Source organism: Pantherophis guttatus, chromosome 5, assembly GCF_059756535.1.
Source record: "Pantherophis guttatus breed Tessera chromosome 5, ASM5975653v1, whole genome shotgun sequence".
NCBI lineage: Eukaryota > Metazoa > Chordata > Lepidosauria > Squamata > Colubridae > Pantherophis > Pantherophis guttatus.
In genome coordinates, this window is record NC_142067.1 from 1,638,048 (window position 1) to 1,664,653 (window position 26,606).

Below are 26,606 nucleotides of genomic sequence, written 5' to 3' on the forward strand. Positions count from 1 at the left end.
TAAGCAAACGGTCGTACATCGAGGACCCACCGGTACTGTATGTTTGCAAATCTCAGCGGCAGCCTGATCTGCGGATCGCTTGTGCCAAGGCTTTTGCCACGGAGGCTGCCTCTGTCGCGGTTCCGAAAGAGCGAAGCCATCCCTTCTTTTAAGAATGAACCAAGGAAGGAGCCCTTCGATTTTTGAATGGGAAACTCAGCCCGTCCCGCCCTCCGCCCGCCTCCCAGCCCCGCCGTGCCATCCTTCGGTCCCTGCCACCGTTGGCTGAACCTCCCGGCTTGCCACTCAGCACAGTTACCGGCTGACACTCCTATAAATCGGAGCTTAATTGATCCGCGTTGGCAGCCTGGCCGAGGAGCTGATCGGATGGAGGGGCTGAACGCAGGCTGGCATCGCCGTGGCTCTTCCTTAAAAAGCAGAGGGCATGAAGGGGGCAGAAAGGAGTTTCTCCCCTCACCTTGCCATCCTTTTTTTTCCCATATTTTTTTTATTTTTTTTAAATATAGTAATTCCATCTTCAATTAAACAGTGTGTCATCCGGGTGCAAATATCTTTGTAAAATAATGATCAAGATTTACAACAATATTCATGACATTAACATTAATTCTATGATATTAAAATAATAATATTAAACATAATAATCATAATATTTGCTTCTCTCTCTTAACACATCTCTGTTTCTAACTTCCGTTTTTAATATTCAACCATTGATGAAATAAGTCCCATGTCATGTAATATTCAGTTTGTCCTTTTCCTTTAATTGCTAGCGTTAGTCTATTCCAGGGGTCTCCAAACTTGGCAACTTTAAGACTTGTGGACTTGTGGACGCTGAGGAGTTCTGGGAGTTGAAGTCCACAAGTCAAAAAGTTGCCAAGTTTGGAGACCCCTGATCTATTCATTTCTGCCCATTCTAATACCGTGTTCCCCCGAAAATGAGACCCTGTCTTATATTTTTTTGAACCCTGAAATAAGCGCTTGGCCTTATTGCCATGCGCTCAAAAGCCTGATTGGGCTTATTATCAGGGGGTGTCTTATTTTGGGGAAAACAGGGTATCTGTCTGTCTGTCTATCTATCTATCTATCTATCTATCTATCTATCTATCTATCTATCTATCTATCATCTCTATCATCCATCCATCCATCCATCCATCCATCCATCCATCCATCCATCCATCCATCTATCTATCTATCTATCTATCTATCTATCTATCTATCTATCATCTATCTATCTATCTATCTATCTATCTATCTATCTATCTATCTATCATCTCTATCTATCATCTATCTATCTATCTATCTTGTTTCCCCAAAAATAAGACCCTGTCTTATATTTTTTGGAACCCTGAAATAAGCGTTTGGCCTTATTGCCATGCGCTCAAAATTTGGGCTTATTATCAGGGGGTTTCTTACTTTGGGGGAAACGGGGTATTTTCCTGATCACATTCTCATCTGTGGGGATCTCTTGACTTTTCCAATTTTGTGCCAATACGATTCCAGCTGCGGTTAATATATGAATAATTAAATATGCATTCCCCTTGCTATATTTTTCGGGCAAAATCCCCAACAAGAATATTTCTGGCTTTTAAATCCATGTGCTGCTTTATCTTTTTTTTCCCAGCCACCTGTGTATTTTTATCCAGTATTTTTTTCCTGCCTTTCAGCATGTCCATCACATATGATAATATGACCCAGATATCTGGTGGCACTTCCAGCATTTAGCCGACTAAACCAGCTTTGCCATCCTGGAGGTTAACCAGGGTCACCCCTGCCTAGCTGACGGATGCCCCATCTTAGTTACCCACATTCCGGGATATGTCCGGTCTGGAGAAAAAAGAACGGCAATGAAAAAATGTGACGTGACTGTATTTTTCACACTTAATGACCGTTGCAGCATCCCCAGAGTCACTTGATCAAAATTAGGAGGCTCGGCAACCGACTTGTATTTATGACGGTCATAGTGTCTCTGGGGTCACGTGATCCCTTTTGCGATCTTCCGACCAGCAAGATCAATGGGGAAGTTGAACTGTGTTATTACTTTAACGACTGCAGTGATTGACTTAAGAACCGTGGCAAGAAAATGGGACAACGAAAGTCACTGAACAAATTTCTCACTCAGCAACATAAATTCTGGGTTCAGCTGTGGTCGTAGGTCGAAGGCTGCCTGTATTTGATTGATTGATTGATTTAGAACAGGGGTCTCCAACCTTGGCAACTTTAAACCTGGAAGACTTCAACTCCCAGAATTCCCCAGCCAGCTGGGGAATTCTGGGAGTTGAAGTCTTCCAGGCTTAAAGTTGCCAAGGTTGGAGACCCCTGATTTAGAAGGACAATTTGTCCGTAATTATTTGCAATCAGGGTCATGGCCAAATGGATTCTGTGCGTGAAATCAGATTGAATTGGCACCCCCAAAATGCAGAGTGGCTCCTGGGGCCAGGAATGGACCCTCAAGATTGTGGGTGGGGGTAGAGAGAGATGCTCTGCAGCCTTTGGAGTAAAATCTCCCCCAAATGCCACCAGCTTCTTTCTGCAGAATGACTAATAAAATGGAAATGAAATGAGTCCCTTCCCACCCCCAGTTTTTTCCCTTCTTTGTGTGTGTTTAAAAGTGCTTCCTTAGCAGATCTAATTATCTTAGCGAATTGCCGTCTGCTGTAAAAATGTCTCCTTCTGTCGAGATGCCTCTTATTCGGGAAGAGAGGCTGGCTTTGACAGGAAAGGGGGTGATGGGCTGACAGCCACAGATTGGGGGGGGGGAAAGGAGGCAGGATGCTAGGGGGGCAGGATGCTAGGGGTTCATCCTGATTCCCGGGGAGGAGAACCTAGTTGGGAGGCTCCGAAGAGGTGAAGGGTGGGAGTTATGGGCCTAGGAGGTGAAGAACTGGGGGTATCCACCTGACGTCAGGAATGAAAATCAGGTTGGAGGTTTTGAATGGGGTCGTCCTCAGTGCTCCCCGAGCTTGGTTCTTTTCATGCAGACGTTTCATGACCCAACTAGGGAACATCATCAGTGCAGAAGGAGTGGGGTTTGTGGAAATGAGGAGGAGGAGGAGAAGATAGACAGGATGGATGGATGGATGGATGGATGGATGGGAGGTAGAGAAATTAGATGGAGATGAATAGATGAATGGATGAATGGATGGATGGATAGATAGATAGATAGATACAGATAGATATGATACAGATAGATATGAGGATGAATAGATTATCTATATCTATCTATCTAAACAGACAGACAGACAGATAGATATAGACAGATACAAGAGAGAGATTGATTAGATGGATAGATGATAGACGAACAGGATAGATGGATGGATGGATGGATGGATGGATGGATGGATGGATGGATGGATGGACGGATGAATGGCTGAGAGATAGATGAGATACAGAGAAATTTGATGGATGGATGGATGAGTGAGATAGATGAGAGAGAAATTGGATGGATGGATGGATAGATGGATAGACAGACAGACAGACAGACAGACAGATAGATGATAGAATGGATGGATGGATAGAAGGAAGGATGGATAGATGAGAGAGATAGAGAAATTAGGTGGATGAATAGATATACAGACGGATAAATGGATAGTCTCGTGTCCAGAAGCTGTGGCTGCTTCGTTGCTGGAGGTTTTCAAGAAAAGATTTGTTAAACATTTGTCGAGGTTGCCATAAGATCTCTTGCCTTGAACAGAGGGTTGGACTAGAAGACCTCCGAGGTCCCTTCCGGCCCTCGCATTCTAGGATCCTCCCCACCCCACACCCCAGCTCTGGGAGGAGATTGGCTCCTTGCAAGTTAGACGCTGGTCTTGGTGCCAGGTTTTCTTGCTGGCTCCCAGCCTCTTAACCTGCCTTTCCTGCTGTTTGAAACTTCGAAAGGAGGGGACCCGCCCAGAACTTTGTAAGACGAGCGGCTGCATATAAAGGTTTCGAATCAATAAATAAGTAAATAAAAGTCCCGCATTGTGACACAAAAGCCCTTCGCAGCAGCTCGGGAAGTGGCGAAGGATGGCGACGCCGTTATGGATGAATGGAACAGGATGAAGCCCTGAGCCGGCAGGAAGAAAACACCCATCTTACTCGCTAGTTGCCATGGGGATCGGGCGCACGTGGGTGTCCTACTCAGCCGGAGGGCTCACATCGACTGTCTTCGTCCCGCCTTCCCTTCCCATCCCCATCCAAGGTTGCAAGAGGACCCCACGAGGAGGCTTAGAGAGGCGGGGGTGAATCAGCCTCAGCTGGGCCGCTGCGTACCAAAAAAAGATGCTGAGGCTCTAGAAAAGAAGTGCAGAGAAGAACAAGGAAGACGCTTAAAAGGCTGGAGGGTAAAACATACAAAGAACGGTACATCGAGTGAAAAGAAAGACCAGGAGGGACATGAGAGCAGGCTTCCAATATTTGAGGGGCTGCCACAAAGAAGCGGGGGGGGGGGGGCTCCACCTATTCTCCAAAGCACCTGAAGGGCAGGACAAGAAGCAACAGTTGGAAACTAATTGAGAGAAGCAACCTGGAATTAAGGAGAAACTTCCTAACGGTGAGAACAATTGACCTGTGGAACTGCTTGCCACCAGAAATTGTAGGTGCTTCATCACTGGAGGTCTTCAAGAAAGGACTGGACAGCCAGTTGTCAAGGAATGGTATGGGGGTCTCCTACTTCTGCAAAGGGTTGCACTAGGCGGTATTAATAGAGGGAGAGAATCAAGATCACGTGAAGTGATAATACCGCTTTATAAGACCTTGTTAAGGCTACCCCTTGGAATATGGCATCTAGTTTTGGTCACCATATTATTAAAAAAGAAGTGGAGACTAGAAAGGGTGCAATCAGGAGAGCAACCAGGATGATTTATTTTATTTTATTTTATTTTATTTCGAATTTATATACCGCACCTTCTCCCGAGGGACTCAGGGCGGTGCACAGCCAGCTGAAAACATACAATACAAACATTAAAAACAATTACAAGGATATATATTAATTTGGCCCCAATTTAAAAAATGACAAACCAGTTAAAAATGTTTTTTTTTAAAATGTTATGTTAAGCCAGCCCGGCTTGCTGGATAAAGAAAGTTTTAAGGGCACGGATGGAAGGCACGGAGGTCTTGGATTCTCCTTATGAGGGGACTGGAGAATAAAACATATGAAGAACAGTTGCAGGAACTGGGCCTGGCTAGTTTAATGAAAAGAAGGACTAGGGGGGACATAATAGCAGTCTTCCAATATTTGAGGGGCTGCTCCAAAGAGAGGAGGGGGTCAACCTCTTCTCCAAAGCCCCTGAAGGCAGGACAAGAAGCAACGGATGGAAACTCACCAAGGAGAGAAGCAACCTGGAACTAAGGAGAAACTTCCTGACAGTGAGGACAATTAGCCAGTGGAACAGCTGGCCACCAGAAGTGGTGGGTGCTTCATCACTGGAGGCCTTCAAGAAGAGACTGGACAGCCATTTGTCTGAAATGTTATCAGGTCTCCTGCGTGAGTAGGCGGGCTGGACTAGAAGATCTTCAAGGTCCCTTCCGGCTCTATTCTGATTCTGACTTAACAGCCACGTTACTACTTTAGTAACAGTGCAGTACTAATTTAGTAATCAAGTGCAGTGATTCGCTTAACAATGGTGGCAAGGAAGGTTGTAACGTGGGACAAAACTCACTTAACAACTGTCTTGCTTAGCAACGGAAGTGTTGGGCTCAGCTGTGGTTGTAAGTGGAGAACCCTCTTTTGACTCCGTCCCAAGGCTCTGCCATTAGCAGAATAACAAGAGTTGGGAGGGACCTTGGAGGTCCTCTAGTCCATCCCCGTGCTCAAGCAGGAGACTGTATCATTTAAGTCGGATGGCTGTCTGAAAGCCTCCAGGGTTGGAGCATCCACAACTTCTGGTGGCCAGCTGTTCCACTGGTTAATTGTCCTCGCTGTTAGGAAGTTTCTCCTTAATTCGTAGACCCTTTCAGTCAAATGACTGTCCAGTCTCTCCTTAAAAGACGCCCGGTGCCACTCCCTCCCTCTCCTACAAGGAGCAACATTAAAGCAACATTTCCCCCAGGCCATAAATTCCTCACCAAGATGTGCCCCCTTTGAGGACAGCAACCTGTCAGATTCCTCTGAGAAGACTCCAGGTGCTTTGCCATTTCACGTGGGGTTGTGTGACTTTCCCCATGGAAGTGGGAAATCTCCACCTGTCTGGCAGAAAGTCCAGCAGCCTCGGCTACGGAAGGGGACACCGGACACCACCAGATATTTTTAAATCTCCCCCTCCCCATTTTCTATACGCAGCAGCTGTGGGGCTGCAAAGGGCACAGAGGACAGGATAGCCGGCTTCTAGTATTTGAGGGGCTGCCCCAAAGAAGTGGGGGGGGGGTGTTCCACCTCTGCTCCAAAGCCCCTGAAGGCAGGACAAGAAGCAACGGGTGGAAACTAATCCAGGAGAAAAGCAACCTGGAACTAAGGAGAAACTTCCTGACAGTGAGGACAATTAACCAGTGGAACAGCCGGCCACCAGAAGTTGTGGCAGTTGCTCCATCACTGGAGGCTTTTAAGAAGAGATTGCAGACCTATTTGTCTGGAATGGTAGGGTCTCCTGCTTGAGCAGGGGGTTGGACTAGAAGACCTCCAAGGTCCTTCTGCTGTAGGAAGTTTGCAGCTAGAAGCCTTTTAGGTAGGCTTTTCCTCAGAACATACATACTTCCATCCATCCATTCATTCATTGAAATTTATATGCCATTTATATCCTCCAAAACTTTCTTTCTTTCTTTCCTTCCTTCCTCCTTCCTTCCTTCCTTCCTTCCTTCCTTCCTTCCTTCCTTCCTTCCTTTCTCTCTCTCCTTATTCTTCTCTCTCTCTCTCACCATTTACATGCCATTTCTATCCTCCAGAATTTAGTTTCTTTCTTTCTTTCTTTCTTTCTTTCTTTCTTTCTTTCTTTCTTTCTTTCTTTCTTTCTTTTTCTTCCTTCCTTCCTTCCTTCCTTCCTTCCTTCCTTCCTTTCTCTCTCTCTCTCCTTCTCCTTCTCTCTTCCTCACCATTTACATGCCATTTCTATCCTCCAGAACTTAGTTGCTTTCTTTCTTTCTTTTTCTTCCTTCCTTCCTTCTTGCCTTTCTCTCTCTCTCTCTCTCTCTCTCTCCTTCTCCTTCTCGCTCTCTCTCACCATTTACATGCCATTTCTATCCTCCAGTACTTTCTTACTTACTTAGTTACTTACTTACTTAGTTACTTCCTTCCTTCCTTCCTTCCTTCCTTTCTCTCTCTCCCTCTCTCTCTCTCTCTCTCTCTCTCTCTCTCCCATTTACATGTCATTTCTATCCTCCAGAACTTGCTTTTCCAACCTGAAAAACCATTCATCCGTAAGCCCCAGAGGTTTTGCACTCTTCTTTCTCTTGCTTCCTATGCACACTCACACTCACACACACAGACACAGACACACACATCCGCCCACCGAATAATTATGCTCCGATGGGGGGAAAAAAAATCCCTCGGGGAGCCTGTAAGCGCAGCCAGGCAGTGCAGTGATTAGCACCTGACTCTGTATCCTGGCAGATTTGGCCCAGCCGAGCCAGCCTGGCTGGAGGCGGGAAGAAACAGGGAATGGGTGGGATGCAAGATGCCAATCAATCAATCAATCAATCAATCAGAATAGAGCTGGAAGGGGCCTTGGAGGTTTTCTAGTCCAACCCCCTGCAGGAGACTCTATATAATTTGAGACAAGTGGCTGTCCAGTCTCTTCTTAAAAGCCTCCAGTGATGGAGCACCCACACATTCTGGTGGCAAGCTGTTCCACTGGTTAATTGTCCTCACTGTAAGGAAGTTTCTCCTTAATTCCAGGTTGTTTCTCTCTTTGATGAGTTTCCATCTGTTGCTTCTTGTCCTGCCTTCTGGTGCTTTGGAGAACAGGTGGACCCCCCCTTCTTTGGGGCAGCCCCCCAAATATTGGAATATTATTATCACATCAACCCTCCCCCCCCCCCAGTCCTTCTTTTCATTAGACTAGACATACCTAATCCAGCCAACATCAAAGATGGTATTGGACTTGCCTAAAAAATCCTCCCCAGGCAAGAACAGATCCAGACAAGCGAGCCAGGTCACATTTTCCTGCTATTCTCCGAGCGGGTGGGTGGAGAATGACCCTTTGCTTGGGGAAATGCGCTGCTGACAGTCATTTCGAATCCGGTTCCCTCCCGAGGCTTTGCCTGTCCCGGCCTCCTTGGCAAAGGCAACTGCGGATAAAATCGCTTTATTTTTTTTCTCCTTGGTACATTTCCTTACGACCCATCTGCCTGTCGGAGGAAGTGTCGAAAAGTCTCGATGGGCTCTGCATCCTGACCTCTGGACCTTCTCCGGCCGCTGTTTCCTGACCCATCGGGAGTCACCGGACTGCTGTTTCCCTCTCCACCGTCAACCCTCCGGTCCATTGCCCCAAGCGAGGGCAGGAAAGCAGGAAGAAAAACTGGCTGATTTTGGTCTTTTTTTTCTTCTTTACTTTCCAAAAAGGAATATTTTTTTAAATATTACTTTCCCCAAAGTTAAAATACAAAATTATTCTTAAAAAAAATAAAAAAGATAAGTCCTCAATTTACAACAGTTTCACTTCACCACTGATCTATAGGCAGGCTGAATAAGGAGAAATTTCCTGACAGTGGGAGCAATCAACCCATGGAAGAGAAGTTGCCTTTAGAAGTTGTGGGAGCTTCATCCCTGGAAGCTTTTGAGAAGAGACTGGGCTGCCATAGGTCAGAAATGGTGTAGGGTCTCCTGCTTGGAGAGGTGGTTGGACTAGATGACCTCCAAGGTCCCTCCCAACTCTGTTAATCTGTTAAGTACTTGGCATGGCGAGTCTAGGGAAGAGAAGGACCAGGGGAGACAGGAGAGCATCTTCCAATATTTGAGGGGCTGCCCCAGAGAGGAGGAAGGGGGTCAAGCTATTCTCCAAGGCACCTGAAGGCCAGACAAGGAATCATGGATGGAAACTGACCAAGGAGAGATTCAACCTGGAAATAAGGAGCAATTTCCTGACAGTGAGAACAATCAACCGATGGAACAGAAGTTGCCTTCGGAAGTTGTGGGAGCTTCATCCCTGGAGGCTTTCAAGAAGAGACTGGACTGCCATCTGTCAGAAACGGTGGAGAGTCTCCTGCTTGGGCGGGGGGTTGGACTAGATGACCTCCAAGGTCCCTCCCCACTCTGTTCATCTGTTACAATGAAGTCTGACTTACATCAACCCATGAGGAAGGCTACCTTACATTATCCTGTACTTTCCGTCTCCTTTTCTCCGTCTTTTCCATCAACATTCAAGCCGAACTCCAGAATAAGTAGTCTTTAATGGAGGGGCAATTAAGCTGCAGCACAACACTTCTTCAACCTGCTAGTTTATTTTATTTATTTTATTTATTTTTATATGCCGCCCTTCTCCGGAGACTCAGGGTGGCTTACAATGCGCTAAGCAATAGCCTTCATCCTTTTGTATATTTATACAAAGTCAGCTTATTGCCCCCACAAACCGGGTCCTCATTTTACCCACCTTAGAAAGGATGGAAGGCTGAGTCAACCTTGAGCCTGGGGAGAATTGAACTCGCAGTAATTGCAGGCAGCTGGATGTTGAATGCTGCCTTAGTAGGAGGCATTAGCCTCCTATGCCACTCAGGCGTAGTTGAGATTTTTTCCCAAAGACTTCGTCAAAAAGTGGGACACGGTCGCCGTTATTTCTCTAATCAGGGTGAGGAGAAACTTCTCCCGGGAGATCTAAACCTTTCCTGAAATTTGTTTCCTATCATTAAAAAATTCCCGGGGCTCTTCAGTGTTCGTTTTTGCACAACGCTTGGGAGAAACTGGAAAGACCAGGGTTTCCCTTTCATGCAATTATTATTGGCATCTTCTTGCAAACGAAGATTCAATTAAGGAGAACATCTACTGGCTGAGCATCTTCGGTCTTGATTTCAGCCGAGGGACTGACTACTTGGAAGCCAGCCCCACATTTAGAGTTTATTTTAAGTTATCGGTGAGGAAATCCATTTTGGGGGGGTTGACTTTGGAGGGCCGTGGACTCGGTGAGCAAACTCCCAAGGAGACGAGGACATTTTGAAGTGGTCCACTTGCCTATTTTAGCCCTTTCTTTTTTCACCCTCCAAGAATGGAGACGTATTCCTGGTTGGTCCTCCTGGATTGATAGATGACATGCCATCGAATCATTGTTGACACTTAGAGATTGCATCTCCAGGGGGATCGGTTGCAAAGAGGAGGAGGAGGAGGAGGACTGTGGGGTCCTTGGTGCTCTCTGAGTTTGATGGTTTTCTTGCAGACGTTTCATGACCCAAGTAGGTAATATCATCAGTGCTAGAACAGAAGAGGTTGGAGGAGGAGGAGGAGGACTGTGCAGTCCTTGGTGCTGTCTGAGCTTAGTGGTTTTCTTGCAGACTTTATAATGCCTTGGTAATAAGGCCACACCTGGAATCCTGCTTCCAGTTTTGGTCGCCACGATGTAAAAAAGATGTGGAGACTCTAGAAAGAGTGCAGAGAAGATCAACCAAGATGATTAGGGAACTGGAGGCTAAAACATATGAAGAACGGTTGCAGGAACTGTGTATGTCTAGTCTGATGAAGAGAAGGACCAGGAGAGACATGATAGCAGGCTTCCAATATCTCAGGGGCTGCCCCAAAGAAGATTTGGGGGTCAAGCTATTCTCCAAAGGACCTGAAGACAGGAGAAGAAGCAACAGATGGAAACTAACCAAGGAGAGAAGCAACCTGGAACTAAGGAGGAATTTCCTGACAGTTACAACAATTAACCAGTGGAACAACTTGCCTCCAGAAGTTGTGAATGCTCCAACACTGGAAGCTTTTAAGAAGAGGTCGGATTGTCTGAAGTGGTGCAGGGTTTCCTGCCTGGGCAGGGGGTTGGACTAGACTAGAAGACCTCCGAGGTCCCTTCCAGCTCTGTTATTCTATTCTATTCTATTCTATTCTATTCTATTCTATTCCATTCCATTCCATTCCATTCCATTCCATTCCATTCCATTCCATTCCATTATTCTATTCTGACGTTTCATGACGCAACTAGGGTACATCATCAGTGCCAGGAGGGAGTGGGGTTTGTGGAGAAGAGGAGGGGTCCTTGGTGCTCTCTGAGCTTGGTGGTTTTCTTGCAGACTAACTGTAGAAGCCCTGGAGGCTTGTCTTGAGCTAATTAGACTTGTGAGAAAGAAGATTGTGGCTTCTTTTTTTTTTTTAAAGTGGGCTTGTTGCCCTCTGCCTGTAAAGAAGGGATGCTGGGCCCTGGGTGGAGGTGCCCGGCCTTTAAACAACCGGCTGAATGGAGGAGCGAGTGAGCCAGGCCGGCTCTTGGCTGGGCTGCTGGGAAAGTGCCTCTTTCGGCTGCTACACATCCATCTTGCGCTGGTTTCCACCTCAAAGGAGGCCTTGAGAGGGTCCGGGTGCAGCCTTTGTGGAGGGAATCTCCGGGCATTCCGGAATAACGCGCAGGGGGAAAAAATGGGTTTGCTCTGGTGAAGCCCAGCACTGTTCAAATGCTGTGGAGCCAAGAAAGCAGAAAAGTGACGTGCGAAAAGGAGATGCCATTGCCAAAGAAAGAAGAATGGATTTTCTTTTTTTTATAAAACTGGGGAAATGGTAAAAACGGAGGATTGGAGACACTCTCAAATAAATAAATAGAATAACAGAACCGCAGAGTTGGAAGGGACCTTGGAGGTCTTCTAGTCCAACCCCCTTCTCCAAGCCGGAGACCCTATGCACCTGTCTGACTTCTGGTGAAAAGTGAGGTCTTGCAGTCCACAAAAGCAGCCCCGCCCACACCAGAAATGCCCGCTTACCGTCACGTTACCCCGTTACCAGGGGTTTTCTCCTTCGACTCTTTGACCATAGGACTGGAGCTCCTCTCCGGAGCTGTGGCTGCTCCATCGCTGGAGATCCTCAAGAAGAGCCTGGAGAAGAGTTTGTCTGACGTGGTCTAGGCTCTCGTGCTTGAGCAGGGGGTTGGGCTGGAAGACCTCTGAGGTCCCTGAGAATCCAGCCCTAGGAGTCTAAGATTCTACGGATTCAGTGGCTCTAGGAGATAGAGGTGATACGTAGGATAGACAAACGGTAAAGTGGATGGATGGATGGATGGATGGATGGATGGATAGACAGACAGACATAGAAAGAAAGCTAGATAGATAATAATAGATGATAGATTGATAGATTAGATAGATAGATAGATAGATAGATAGATCAGATAGATAGATAGATAGATAGATAGATAGATAGATAGATAGATAGATCAGATAGATAGATAGATAGATCAGATAGATAGATAGATAGATAGATAGATAGATAGATAGATAGATAGATAGATCAGATAGATCAGATAGATAGATAGATAGATACCCTGTTTCCCCCAAAATAAGGCATCCCCTGATAATAAGCCCAATCAGGCTTTTGAGCACATGGCAAAAAGGGCAAGCATTTATTTTAAGGTTCAAAAAAATATAAGACGGGGCCTTATTTTTGGGGAAACAAGGTAGATAGATGATAAATACAGATGGATGGATGGATGGATGGATGGATGGATGGATGGATGGATGGATGGATGTAGGTAGGTAGGTAGGTAAGTAGAGGTGGATGGATGGATGGATGGAGATGGATGATAGATAGATAGATAGATAGATAGATAGATAGATAGATAGATAGACAGATAGATAGAAGATAGATAGATAGATAGATAGATAGATAGATAGATAGATAGACAGACAGATTGATGTAGGTAGGTAGGTAGGTAGAGGTGGATGGATGGATGGAGATGGATGATAGTTAGATAGATAGATAGATAGATAGATAGATAGATAGATGATAGAAGATGGATAGATAGATGATAGGATGGATAGATAGATAGATTAGAGAGATTAGAGAGATGGATAGATAGATAGATGATGGATGGATGGATGGATAGGAAGGTAGGTAGGTATGTGGATGGATGGATGGATGGATGGATGGACAGACAGACAAATATAGATGATAAACAGTCAGACAGACAGCTGATAGATGGAACAGCTTCCCTCCCAGACTTTGGGTGTCCATCCCTGAAGGTTTTTGAGACAAGATTGGGCAACTGTCCAGGATGATCTAAGGATTCCTGGCTTAGTCGGGGCAAGTGGAGTGTTGGACTAGAAGACCTCCAAGGTCCCTTCCAGCCCGTGGATGCTCTGAGTTTACGATGCTGTGCCTGGAGGGAGGAAGAGACCATAGCAAAACGGCCCAGAGTCCAAACAGCAAAGCCAACGGAACTGCACCAGCAAAGAGAGAGAAAGAGACGGAGTTCAGAATCAGAACAGTGCACAAAAAAAATAAAATAAAATACTCCCAGGTGAAGAAAAGGCCGACTGAGAAGGGGCCTCTGTGTGTGGTGGTGGTTGCTGAATAGCCAGGAGGAAAACTGAGCGCACGTCCAGCTCCCAATAACCTACTTTTAATCAGGGCAGACTGATTGATTCCCTCCAAAACACGTTTGCCCTTTTTAATTTACTTTTCCAGATCTCTTCTCCTTCTTCGGCCGTGGCTTTTCTCAAGGACCACAAACTCACAGCAGTTTGTGTCCTCAGCCTCTTGCAATTTCACACCTGCCTTTCTCCTTCGCTGGCAACCCGAATCTTGCCGAGTCTGGCTTCTGTTTGCGGAGCGAGGCTGGGACTTGGAGGGCCAGCAAGGTCATTATTATTATTATTTTATTATTTTATTTATTTCTGTTTAACATTTCTAGACCGCCTCCCCCCCCTCAAGGTTTGTTGCATGCTCAGCCAGATGTTCAGACTGCATTTGGGTCCACCTCTCGAGTCCTTCCCAAGGACCTCAGATACGCAGATGTGTTGTTTGATGGGGTTGAAGGTATATTTGCAGGATGAAAGCTGTTCCGAGTAACAGATTAACCGAGTTGGAAGGGATCTTGTAGGTCATCTAGTCCAACCCCCAGCCCAAGCAGGAGACCTTACACCAATTCTGGCAGATGGCAGTCCAGTCTCTTCTTGAAAGCCTCCAGGGATGAAGCTCCCACAACTTCTGAAGGCAACTTCTGTCCCACTTGGTTGATTGTTCTCACTGTCAGAAAATTTCTCCTTATTTCCAGGTTGAAACTCTCCATGATCAGTTTCCATTCATGATTCTTTGTCTGGCCTTCGGGTGCCTTGGAAAATAGCTTGACCCCCTTCCTCCTTTTTGTGGCAGCCCCTTAAATATTGGAAGATGCTCTCCTGTCTCCCCTGGTCCTTCTCTTCACTAGACCAGCCAGGCCCAGTTCCTGCAACCGTTCATCCTATGTTTTAGCCTCCAGTCTCCTCATCCTCCTGGTTGCTCTTCTCTGCACTCTTTCTAGAGTCTCCACATCTTTTTTATAGTGTGGCGACCAAAACTGGATGCAGTACTCTAGGTGTGGTCTTACTAAGGCTTTACAGAGTGGTATTAGTACCTCACTTGAGTAAAGCCGCCTTTTGCAAATTGACTGCTCCAGATGTTTTGGGACTGCACTCTGGGCACCTGTTACCATTGGAACCACCTATGTCTTCTCCTGCCACCCTTGTTCTACTTCTATTTGCTGTTTTTTTGTGTTTTTGTGATCTTCTCCAGTTCTTTCCCTTCTTCTTCTGCTCTCTCCAGGTACAGCCACGTTCAATAGCCAGAGCTTTTTTTTTGGTTCTTCTTACCGACAGTTGTTAAATCTGGGGTGTTACATGGCAGGCGCCTGTCGCTTTGAATTCTCATGTTCCAAATTATTTTCGCGGTGCGTCGCAGTCAGCCAGATGTTCAGGCAGGAGTTGGCATTGTTATCCATCCTCTGGAGTCCTTCCCAAGGACCTCAGATAGGCAGATGTGGACATTTGATGGTTTTGAAAGTCTCACGGCAGGATGTAAGCTATTCCGAGTCAAGCTGCCTTTTGAAATTGACCGATGGGGATTTTGTCAATGCCGACAGTGTTCAAGGGTTGCTCCAGATGTTTTGGGATTGCATCCAAGGTGCCTGTCATTATTGTTATTAAGGTTGGTGGCACAGTCAGCCAGATGTCCGGACTGGATTTGGCTTTTTTCCCCCACCTGTCAAGCCCTTCCCAAGGACCCGGGAGAAGGATATTGGTGTCGGATGGTTGGGATCATGGCAGGATGTCAGCTGTTCCAAGCAAAGCTGCCTTTTGCAATTGACTTATGAGGAATTAGTCAATGCTGATGTTTGTCACACAGCCAGCCAGATGTTCTGACTGGATTTGGCTTTTTATTCACCCATCAAGTCCTTTCCAGGCACCTGGGATAGGCTGATGTGTTGTTCGATGGTGTTACAAATACCGTCGCAGGATGTCAGCTGTTCTGTGTCAAGCTGCCTTTTGCAATTGACTGATGTTGAATTCGTCAATGCCGATAATGTTCAAGGGATGCCCCAGAGGTTTTGGGATTGCACCCGAGTTGTCTGTTGTTGTTATTATTATTATTGTGGTTGGTTGCACAGTCAGCTGGATGTTCACACTGGATTTGGCGTTTTTGTGTACCTATTGAGTGCTTCCCAAGGAGCTGGGCTAGGCAGATCTGGATGTTTGATTGCGTTACAAATATCATCACAGGTTGTCAGCTGTTCCAATGAAGCTGCCTTTTGCAATTGACTGTGAATTTGTCAATTCTGATGGTGTTCAAGGGGTGCTCCAGATATTTTGGGGTTGCACCCAGGTCGCCTATGAATATTACTTTTTAAAATTAATTATTACTAATGAAATCTCTACCGTGCCCATCTCACCTACATGACTCTGGGGGATTTACAACAGTACAACAAACGCACGTAAATGCATGAATAAAAAATCCTTAAAACTGGATTAAAAGCACGGGGTTGGACTAGAAGACCTCCAAAGCCCCTTCCAACTCTGACATTCTGTTAAAAACCAAGTTAAATCTTACAAGTAAAAATAAGTCAGGTCCAAATTCAAAGGCTAGGATTTTAACAGAGCCAGGGAGGGATCTGTACGAATTCCTCATTTAAGCAGTGATGGCGGTTCCAAATTGATGATAGAAAATTGTAAGTAAACATTCCCATGACGAATTTAAAAGCGGAATGAGAATCTTAATAAAAAACGACAATAAAACTGAGCCAATGGGCATGGCAGCCATCCAATCAGAAGGCATCCTTTTTCACAAACCAGGGCCTCCCAGAGGAAGGATAATTGGGGTGGGAGGGATAGGTGGGCGAGATGGATTAGCTCCATCTCTTGAATAGTCCTTGACCTATGGCTGCAATTGCGCCCCATTGCTAAACGAGACAGTTGCTATGTGACCATTTTGCCTCATTTTACGACCTTCCTTGACACAGTTGTTAAGTGAATCATCACACGGTCGTAAAGCGAATCTGGCTTCCCCGCTGACTTTGATCGTCTGAAGGTCTCAAAAGGGATCACGTGACCCCAGCATCCTGCAACCGACATAAGTCCATGCCAGTTGCCAAGCGTCTGAATTTTGATCACGTGACTGCGGGGATGCTGCGATGGTCATAAGTGTGAAAAATCGTCATAAGTCACTTTTTCCCCCAGTGCCGCTGTAACCACCATGTGCCGAACTTAACAACTGTCATGATTCGCTTAACAACAGCGGCAAGAAAAGTCATAAAACGGGGCAAACTGTCCAGTTTAGCATCAGAAATGCTGGGCTCCATTGCGGTCGTAACTCGAGGACTTAAACTTCTCTTCTCAATCCTCAAAAGGATTCTCTTCCTTTGGGCCATTTGCTATTCAGTCCCTATTTTCGGTTCCTTTTTAGTGAAGGGCTCTCATTTTGTCTTCCCACAATTTTTTTTTTTTTAAATTCCTCTTTAATTTCTTTCACTTTTCCTTTTTAAGGCCGTTTCCTCCGCCATCTACCCCCCCACAAAAAATAAATTATAATTTGTGGTGCATTCAGAATCTCTCTTCCCCCTTGTTTTCTTCCCCCAGTTTCTTCTCTCCGTTTTACAATTTAATCAGGCTTTTCAATTGCGCATTCATTCCTCCGCCATCTGTAGATGTGAATAGACGGGCTTAAATTGGGCCCTTGAAAGAAAGAAAGAAAGAAAGAAAGAATTCTTCTTCTTTTGGGCTGATATTCACCAAATAAACCTGTTTTCATTCATTTTGGGGGCCTCTGAATGGGCCAATCACTTTTCCTCTTATGGGCTCGCGTCTCATTCACGCCCGTTCATTCATGCCACCGAACCGAAGATTTTTTTCGTGCGTATTGCACAATATCGCACCATTTTTCCCAACGCTCTTATTTGTGTCTCCCATTATCGGTGTTTGCACAAGTGTGGTACGCAACTATGTCCTGTCTGTGAAGTCTTCTTCCCTTTGGTGCATTTTGTAAGGAAATAGAAATTTCTGTCTCTCTTCTTGTTGTTGTCATTATTAATCGTTTATTTTCTGACAGCCTGTTTGGGATGCGGAACAAAAAAAATCCAGTCCCCTTACCTTGATTGGCAAGCCTCACCTTCGTACCCCTTCTCCATTCCCTTGGAGAAGAGGCAGGAAGCTTCCTTACAGAATTGCAAAATTATAGAATCGCAGGGTTGGAAGGGACCTTCCGAGGTCTTCTAGCCCAACCCCCTGCTCGAGCAGGAAGATTTATAGTGGACGTCCTCGACTTACGACAGTTTAGCCTCCCATTACCGGTGTTCGCACAAGTGTGAGACGCAACTATGTCCCGTCCGTGAAGTCTTCTTCCCTTTGGTGCACGTCGTAAGGAAATAGAAATTTCTGTCTCTCTTCTTGTTATTGTCATTAATCGTTTATTTTCTGACAGTTTGTTTGGCACACAGACCCCCCCCCAAAAAAGTCCCCTTACCTTGACTGACAATCCTCACCTTGCACCCCTTGTAAATGCCCTTGGAGAAGAGGCAGGAAGCTTCCCTACAGAGTCCTTTGGGAGTTGGGCGGCATAGAAAGGCGATAAATTAAATTAAATTAAATTGCAAAATTATAGAATCACGGAAGGGACCTTCCGAGGTCTTCTAGTCCAACCCCTTGCTCGAGCAGGAAGATTTATACTGGATGTCCTCGACTTACGACAGTTTAGCCTCCCATTATTGGTGTTCACACAAGCGTGATACGCAGCTATTGCCCGTCCGTGAAGCCTTCCCTTTGTGCGTGTTGTAACAACCCAGACTAAAACACGGATTCACACTTTCTGACATCGGCCCTTTCGTTCGTGACTCTCTTCCGCCACATCGAGCGTGAACTGTGTTCAATTTTATCGCAACTCTCCCTTTTCCACAATCACACAAGTTTCCTTCTCTGCCAACGTGCTCTGCACAGGGAGTCCTCTACATACGACCAACATTGAAACTGGAATTTCTGTTGTTAAGCAAGATGATTGTTAAGTGAATTTTGCCCCATTTTTCGATCTTTCTTGCCGCTGTTGTTAAGTGAATCACTGCAGTTGTTAAGTGAGTCACACGGTTGTGAAGTGAATCAGGCTTCCCCATTGACTTTGATCGTAAGAAGGTCACAAAAGGGGATCAGGTGACCCTGGGACACAGCGACCGTCATAAATAGGAACCAGTTGCCAAGCTTCTGAATTTGGATCACGTGAATTTCCGTTGTTAGGCGAGACAGTTGTTAGGAGAATTCGATGACTTTCCGTGCCACCGTTGTTAAGCGAGTCTCTGCAGTCGTTAAGTTACTAACACGGTTGTTAAGTGAATCCTGGTTCCCCATTGACTTTGATCGTCAGAAGGTAGCAAAAGGGGGATCATCACGTGACCTTGGGACACAGCAATGGTCATAAGTATGAGTCAGTGGCATCTGCATTTTGATCACGTGATCATGGGGGGATGCTGCAACGGTCGTAAGTGCGAAAAACGGTCACAAGTCATTTTTTCCAGTGCTCTAGTAAATTCGAACGGTCACTAAACAAACTGTCGTAACTCAAGGACTACCCAGATATGCCCGTTGCCAAGCACCTGAATTTTGACCATCTGACCACGAGGATGTAAGCCACCAACCAGTGGCACATTTCTCAGTGCCATTGAAGCTTCGAAGAGGTTACTAAGCAAGCTGCTATAAGTCGAGGACCCCCTGAAAACTTAATTCTTGGTTCTTCCTGCCCATTTCTCAGTTTTTGAGTTGCAGGGGATTCGATCCGTGTTCGAGGGCAGCCCTGTCTCGTTTTATGAACTCCGCTTTGGCCATTAAGGGCACCGATACTCCTGAGCGTATCAGCCGTGTAGCTGGCTGGCTGTTTTTTTTTGTCCTAGACTGCAAGTCATCATCATCCTCTTTTAATGACCTCTTAATCCCTTGTGTGTGGGGCGGGGGAGTCTGGGCAACTGAACGGAGCTGAGTGTTTTCTGGCCGGATGCCCTTCCTGTCACCAATGCGGAGTTTTATTCAGCAGATATATTTTCAGTGCGCCCAGAGAGAGAGCGATATCTGCCTTTACCGAGCATCTTTTTTCCAGACTGCAAGTATTTTGGTTAAATGTCATTCTGCTATTTTCAGCCCGTTTCTCTCATCTGTCGAGAGCGTTTTGAAATTTTATTTCTGTCTGCAGGGTACTCGCTCTTTCCCCTCCCCCCCAGCTTCCCCCCCCTCCCCCGGAATTCCTCCTACCCTTCGGAGGCATGTAGCTGCTCTCCTCGACTTACGTCCACGGTTGCAATCAGAATTTCCATGGCTAAGCAAGGCGGACGTTAAGAGAATCACGCCCGTTTTTTTTGTTTTTTTTTGTATTTGGGCCACGGTTGTTCAGCAAATTGCTGTAGTCGTTAAATGAATCATGCGGCCATTAAGCGAATCCATTCGGTTTGCTTGTCAGAATCCAGCTGGGAAATAATGATCCCATCCCTCTGGGATGCTGCAAATCGACTAAATACATGCCTTTTACATTCTGGTTACGTGACCGTGGGAGGTGCTGCAATGGCCATAAGTGCAAGGACTGGTCATAAGCGCGAACACTGGTCATAAGTCACTTTTTTTTCACTGCCGGTGTAAATTCAAACAGTTGACTGCGTCACAACCGTCGTAAATACACAGCAACTGCCAAATGCCCAAATTTTGATCACATGACAGTACGGAATCTGCGATGGTCATAAGTGCGAGGAGTGGTTGTAAGTCACTTTTTTTCCAATTTTCGTTGTAACCTCGAGCGGTTAGTAAACGAATGGTTGTAAGTCAAGCCCTCCCTGTAGGGCTAATAAAGGTGTGGAAAGGTCCAGGGTCCAAGACTTGAAGCTTGTTGCCCCCTCCTCCGAGCCCCTCCTCCGATGAGCATCACACAATGCCTGTTCTTTGTGCCGAGGAATTCTGGGAGTTGAAGTTTGATAGGTTTTCTTGGTTTCCTTCCAGGTTATCTGAGCACAGATTGGAAATCTTAATACATATAAGGTACCGCCTTCCTTCTTTTTATAAATAACTTTTTTTTTTTTTTGCTTTAATTTGATTTATATGCCGTCCTTCTCCGGAGACTCAGGGCGGCTTACAAGATGTTAAGCAATAGCCTTCATACTTTTGTATATTTATACAAAGTCAGTTTATTGCCCCCACAAACTGGGTCCTCATTTTACCTACCTTAGAAAGGATGGAAGGCTGAGTCAACCTTGAGCCTTGGCGAGATTCGAACCTGCAGAAATTGCAGGCAGCTGGTCTTAATAACAGTGCTTAGTCCACTGTACTACAAGCTCTTGGGAAACACACATGCAAAAGATTCTTTTCTTGTGTTATTTTCCTCACAACCACAACTCTGTGAGGTTGTGAAAGAGAGAGAGAGACTACTAGCCCAAAGTCACCCAGCTGGGTTTCATGCCTAAATTGGGACTAGAACTCACAACCTCCTGGTGATTGGCCCAAAGTCACCCAGCCAGCTTCCTTGACTTAGGCGGGACTAGAACTCACAACCTCCTGGTGATTGGCCCAAAGTCACCCAGCCAGCTTCCTTGACTTAGGCGGGACTAGAACTCACAACCTCCTGGTGATTGGCCCAAAGTCACCCAGCCAGCTTCCTTGACTTAGGCGGGACTAGAACTCACAACCTCCTGGTGATTGGCCCAAAGACACTCAGCTGGGTTTAATGCATAAGATGGGACTAGAACTCACAGTCTCCTGGTTTCTAGCCCAGCACCGAGCCTCTAGAGCAGTGTTTCTCAACCTTGGAAGTTTGAAGATGGGTGGATGCTGCTGGCTGGGGGATTCTGGGAGTTGAAGTCCACCCATCTTCAAGCTACCAAGGTTGAAAAACACTGCTCTAGACCAAACTGGCTCTGTGATCCTCAATTTAGAAATAACTTTTATTAACTTTAAACCTGACTGCTGAACTTCCGGTTGGTTTTTTCTTATGAAGGATTAAAAGGACGATTTCTAGGATCTGAGAAATAACATCAACAAGCTATTTGCCAAGATCTAGGCTTAATACAATTTTACACTCTGTTGAAAATCAGACACAGCCTCCGAACGCCAATCCATGCAGAACAGAACCAGCACTGGAAGGGATATTTAAGTTGGCAAAAGCTTACTTATATTTAACTATGGTTTAGTCAAGCCAATTTTCTTGCAATCAGTCACACCCTGGGCCATAAAAGAATGACATGCTAGGTATGCAGAATGTGCTGTGCTAAACTTTGGCTAGCTGGGCCACGTCTTGGGTGAACCCATCCAGATTTTGTTTTACCAAACATTTGTGGGAAACGAGGAGGTAGAGAAGAGTAATGAAGATTATTAAGGGGCCGGAGGTTAAAACATGAACAATGGGCCCCATCCAACAACATGAAATTTAATGTGGAGAAATGCAAGGTTTTTTCACCTGGGCAGGACAAGAAACAATGAATGGAAACTAACCAAAGAGAGAAGCAACCTGGAATGAAGGAGAAACATCCTAAGAGTGAGGACGATTAACCAGTGGAACTGCTTGCCACCAGAACTTGTGGGTGCTCCATCACTGGAGGCCTTCAAGAAGAGATTGGACAGTCAGTTGTCTGGAATGGTGCATAGAGCCTGTTGCTTGAAAATGTCATAAATATAAACCAGTCGCTAAACATCCGAATTTTGATGACGTGTGCATGGGGCAAGAAAAATGATAAAATGGGACAAAACTCACTTTTTATATTATATATATATATATTTATATTTGATTTATCTGCCGCCCTTCTCCGGAGACTCAGGGCGGCTTACAATGTGCTCAGCAATAGCCTTCATCCTTTTGTATATTTATACAAAGTCAGCTTATTGCCCCCACAAACTGGGTCCTCATTTCACCTACCTTTGAAAGGATGGAAGGCTGAGTCAACCTTGAGCCTGGCGGGATTCGATCTTACTTTAATTGCAGACAGCTGGTCTTAAATTACAGAGCTCTGTCTGTTGAGCTATCCAGGCTCAACAGACTTAACTTAACGAATGTCTCACTTAGCAACAGAACTTTTGGGCTCAATTGTGGTCATAAGTCAAGGACTACCTGTATTGGGCAATGTAGCCCAATGGGTTTAGCACAGGATGCGAATAGTAGGATTGGACAATTTTCCACCAGCGCTTGGAATTCATGTTATTTTAAAACTTGCTGCTCTTCCCAAAGCGTTTCTCCACCAAGAGAAAGAAACTTTTTTTTTAAAAAAAATCACAACTTAACATTTTAAAGAAAGAATAGCTGCTGAAAATGTGCAGCATTAAACAATAAACAATAGAGTAGTAAAATAACAGACCCCACCTGTAGTAGGATTTTAAAATCCGAGGGCAGATTCTCATGAAAAGTAAATTTGGAAAGGAAGGAAGAGAGGGAGGGAGGGAAGGAAGGAAGGAGAAGGAGAAGGAAGGGAAGGAAGATTGAAAGAGGAAGAAAAGAAGGAAGGGGAGGGAGGGAAGAGGAGAAAGTGGGAAGGGATGAATGGACGGAGGGAAGGGGGAGAAGGAGGGTGGGAAGGAAGGAAGGAAAAGGAGAAGGAAGGGAAGGAAGATTGAAAGAGGAAGGAAGGAAGAAAAAAGGAAGGGAGGGGAGGGAGGAAAGAGGAGAAAATGGGAAGGGATGATGGGATGGAGGGAAGGGGGGAGGAGGGTGGGAAGGAATTGAAGGAGGGAGAAGGAAGATTGAAAAAAGAAGGAAGGGAGGAAGGGAGATTGAAAGAAGAAGGAAGTGGGAAGGGAAGGGAAGGAAGGTGGGAGAGTGAAAGAGGGAGGGAGGAGAAAGATTAAAAAAGTAAGTAAAGGAGGGAGGAAGGGAGGAAGGAAGAGAGGGAGGAAGATTGAAAGAGGAAGGAAGGGGGGAGAGTGAAAGGGAGGAGAGGGGAGGAAGCGAAGAAGGAAGGGAGGAAGGAAGGGAGGGAGGAAGGGAGGGAGGGAATGACAGAAATAGGAGCTGCAAGACATCAGCCAGTTAAGACAGGCTTTAGCTGAGGCTAAGAAGATGAAACATCTCAGGCAGGACCCTCCCTAGTCCAAGAAAGACACCATGAAGAATGGGGGAGAACCTCCAGATTTGCAAGACGCTGGGGGTGGGGGTCCCCCTATTCTCCAAAGCCCCTGAAGGGCAGGACAAGAAGCAACGGGTGGAAACTCATCAAGGAGAGAAGCAACCAAAAACTAAGGAGAAATTTCCTGACAGGGAGAACAATTAACCAGCGGAACAGCTTGCCACCAGAAGTTGTGGGTGCTCCATCACTGGAGGTTTTTAAGAAAAGACACTTGTCTGAAATGGTGGCGTAGGGTCTCCTGCTTGAGCAGGGGGTTGGACTAGAAGACCTCCGAGGTCCCTTCCGACTCTGTTATTCTGTTATTTTGGTCCAGGAAACCAAGCCCTGACCTATCCAGCTTTGGTTTCTCATCCTGGTCTAGTCTACCTGCCTGGGCTACCTCATCCATCTTCTCCTCTTCTCCTTTCCAGCTCTGGACAAATCTGTAGGGCTGGCAGAGGGGCAGAGATGCCGGGTGGATTGTGTTGGCAAGCCCGGGTGAGTCTTTCTTGGAAAGGAACTCCTGCTGCGAAGTAGCGAAAGAAAACAAATTATCCCGTTTCCGGTGACGTGGGCCTTTTGATGTCGGGGGTCTCCTGGGGATTGTCCACCTAAAAAACAATGGGTCCTTGGAGCAGGCCGGCCTCGCTCCCACCCCTGACGTAGCCACAGGGAGCGCATGGATTTCCACCACTGGGAGAGACGAGGACGGCTGCTCTGCTGGGAGCCACATCTGGAGAATCACTTCATCTCGCAGGGCAGAATCTTGGCTGGGTTAGTTGTCGTCCCGGCTAGATGGCATCAAGGGGGTCCCTCACTGGCTGGCGACTTTTTCTCTGAGTCGGTTGGTTGGAAGGAGCTGCCAAAGAACAATTTTGGGGGGGGGTTTCCAACTCAAGCTGGGGTTGCGCAAGAATATATAAATCAAACTGAAATCCAGATAAGCTTGTGAGGGAAAAATGAGAAATATTTACCTATTTCGGAAAGCAAAAGAGGTTTGTCTTTAGGGGCAGCGGCAGAGAAATGGGGTACGGCGACATAGTTTATTATGGGGGTGGGGAAGTGTCTACGTGTTGATTTTAGGGCAGGGGTCTCCAATCTTGGCCACATTAAGATTTGTGGACTTCAACTCCCAGAATTCCTCAGCCAGCTGTCTCCAATTCGGCCACTTTAAGACTTGTGAACCTCAACTCCCAGAATTCCTCAGCCAGCAAAGCTGGCTGAGGAATTCTGGGAGTTGAAGTCCACAAGTCTTAAAGTGGCCAAGATTGGAGACCCTTGTTCTAGGGTGACACTTGAGGGGCGTTTCTGTGTGTAGGTGTGTCTGTGTGATGTTTATTCTTTTGAACATGCAATTCTGCAGGGGGAGACCGAATTTAATTACCTCTCTTTGTGTTTACAGACCTTATCCTTTGATATGTGGATTAGGCCTGGGTAACTTATCTGGAGGTGGTTGAAGAAGTTGGAATACAAGATTTTCCTCCGCTTGCTATTTTTACCTGATTAATTTAATTCCAGCTTGACTGTCCATTTAGCCGGCGGAGATGCTGATTCTCAGCCCGTTGTGCGTTCTTGTTAACCTGTTTGAAGAGACGAGGGAGAACAGTAGAAAGAATAAAATATATATATATTGATATAAGATGGAAACAATAGAAAGAAGGAAATGTATTTTGATATAAAACCTCCCACAGATCTTAGCGAAACAGGCAGTCCTTGAGTTGCAACCGGAGCATCCTGGATGAAATCAAACAGCTGTGCATGATTTATAGCCAAGATGCCATTGGAAACCCGGGCAATTGTGGCTTAGTCAATAAACCACGGCTTGCAGAATGTGTAAAAAGGACAAGTATAAATAGTCCTTGACTTACGACCATTCGTTTAGGGACCGTTCGAAATTCGAACCGCAATGAAAAATGTGACTTGTGACCATTTTTCGCACTTACGACCCCCACCGTCAAACAGAATCAAAATCCTGACACTTTTGGCAACTGACTCACATTTGTGACGGTCGCAGCATCCCGGGGGGGTGGGTGGGTGGGCTTCACACAATCCCCTTTGGCGACCTTCTGACAAGCAAAGTCGATGAGGGAGCTGGATTCCCTTAACGACCAACTTAACAACGGAAGTGATTCGCTTAATAACAAGCAACGCCGTCGCTGAACAACGGTTTTGCTCAGCGACGGACACTTTGGGCTCAATCGTGGTCGTAAGTCGAGGACTACCTGTGCCTGGAGAGAAGAGGGGGTCGGCTTTCAGAGAGTTGAACGAAGAATTGCTGAATATTTTGTGCACCGTTTTCGTTCCTCTTCGGTTTCTGGAGCAGAAGACAAATTTCCATGCTTTGCAATGTTCACAAAAAAAAAAACCACACAACCCCAGTGCAAATAGGAAGTGAGGGAGCATTTGTGTATGTGTGTCTTTGTTGCGTGTGTAAAGCTGGGCTAAACGACTCCCTGGAGGTTCACTCGCCCCTTTTCTCCTCCCAAAGTGTGGAGGGCATCACAATGGAACAATGGAGGCGTTTTCGCCACCCGTTCGATGACTTTCCAAGCCCCCCCCCCACACTCATCACCCGCTGACAGATGGGCTTGTTCTCCTCTCGGGGAAGCGTGTGTGAATGTTTGTGGGTGTGCGTGGGCTCCCTGCCTACGGAAGATGCCGTCAACAAGTCGCTGGATGCTTTTTGAACGGATGCCAGGCCTAGAAAAAGCTGAACGAAAGGGAAGGAAAAGTTTATGGAGAGCAAACTGTGCAAAGCTGCGTTTCTCCACCGTGGCCATCCGACTTCAACTCCCAGGATTCCCCAAGCGGGCACAAAAATCCAGCACCACAACAGAGGAGCTGGAACCAGAAACCGGGAGATGGTGAGTTCTAGTCCCACTGGACCAGGCATGAAAGCTGGCTGGGTGACTTTGAGCCAATCAGCAGGCAGACAAGGGGCTGTCCAGTCTCTTCTTAAAATGCCACTAATGCTGGAGCACCCACAGCTTCTGGTGGCCAGCTGTTCCACTGGTTAATTGTCCTCACTGTTAGGAAGTTTCTCCTTAATTCCAGGTTGCTTCTCTCCTTGATTAGTTTCCACCCATTGCTTCTTCTCCTGCCTTCAGGTGCTTTGGAGAATAGCTTGACTCCTTTCTTCTAGCGTTGCTGGCTGGGGGATTCTGGGAGTTGAAGTCCACCCATCTTCAAGCTTCCAAGGTTGAGAAACACTGTCCT

At 46.1% G+C, this 26,606-nt stretch overlaps 1 protein-coding gene across 3 annotated transcripts in view; it reads left to right on the top strand.

Annotated features, from left to right (window-relative positions):
• PDE2A (phosphodiesterase 2A) overlaps positions 1-26,606 on the top strand; it is a 296,539-nt gene that overhangs the window by 102,045 nt on the left and 167,888 nt on the right. The gene's annotated exons all lie outside the window — the stretch shown is intronic.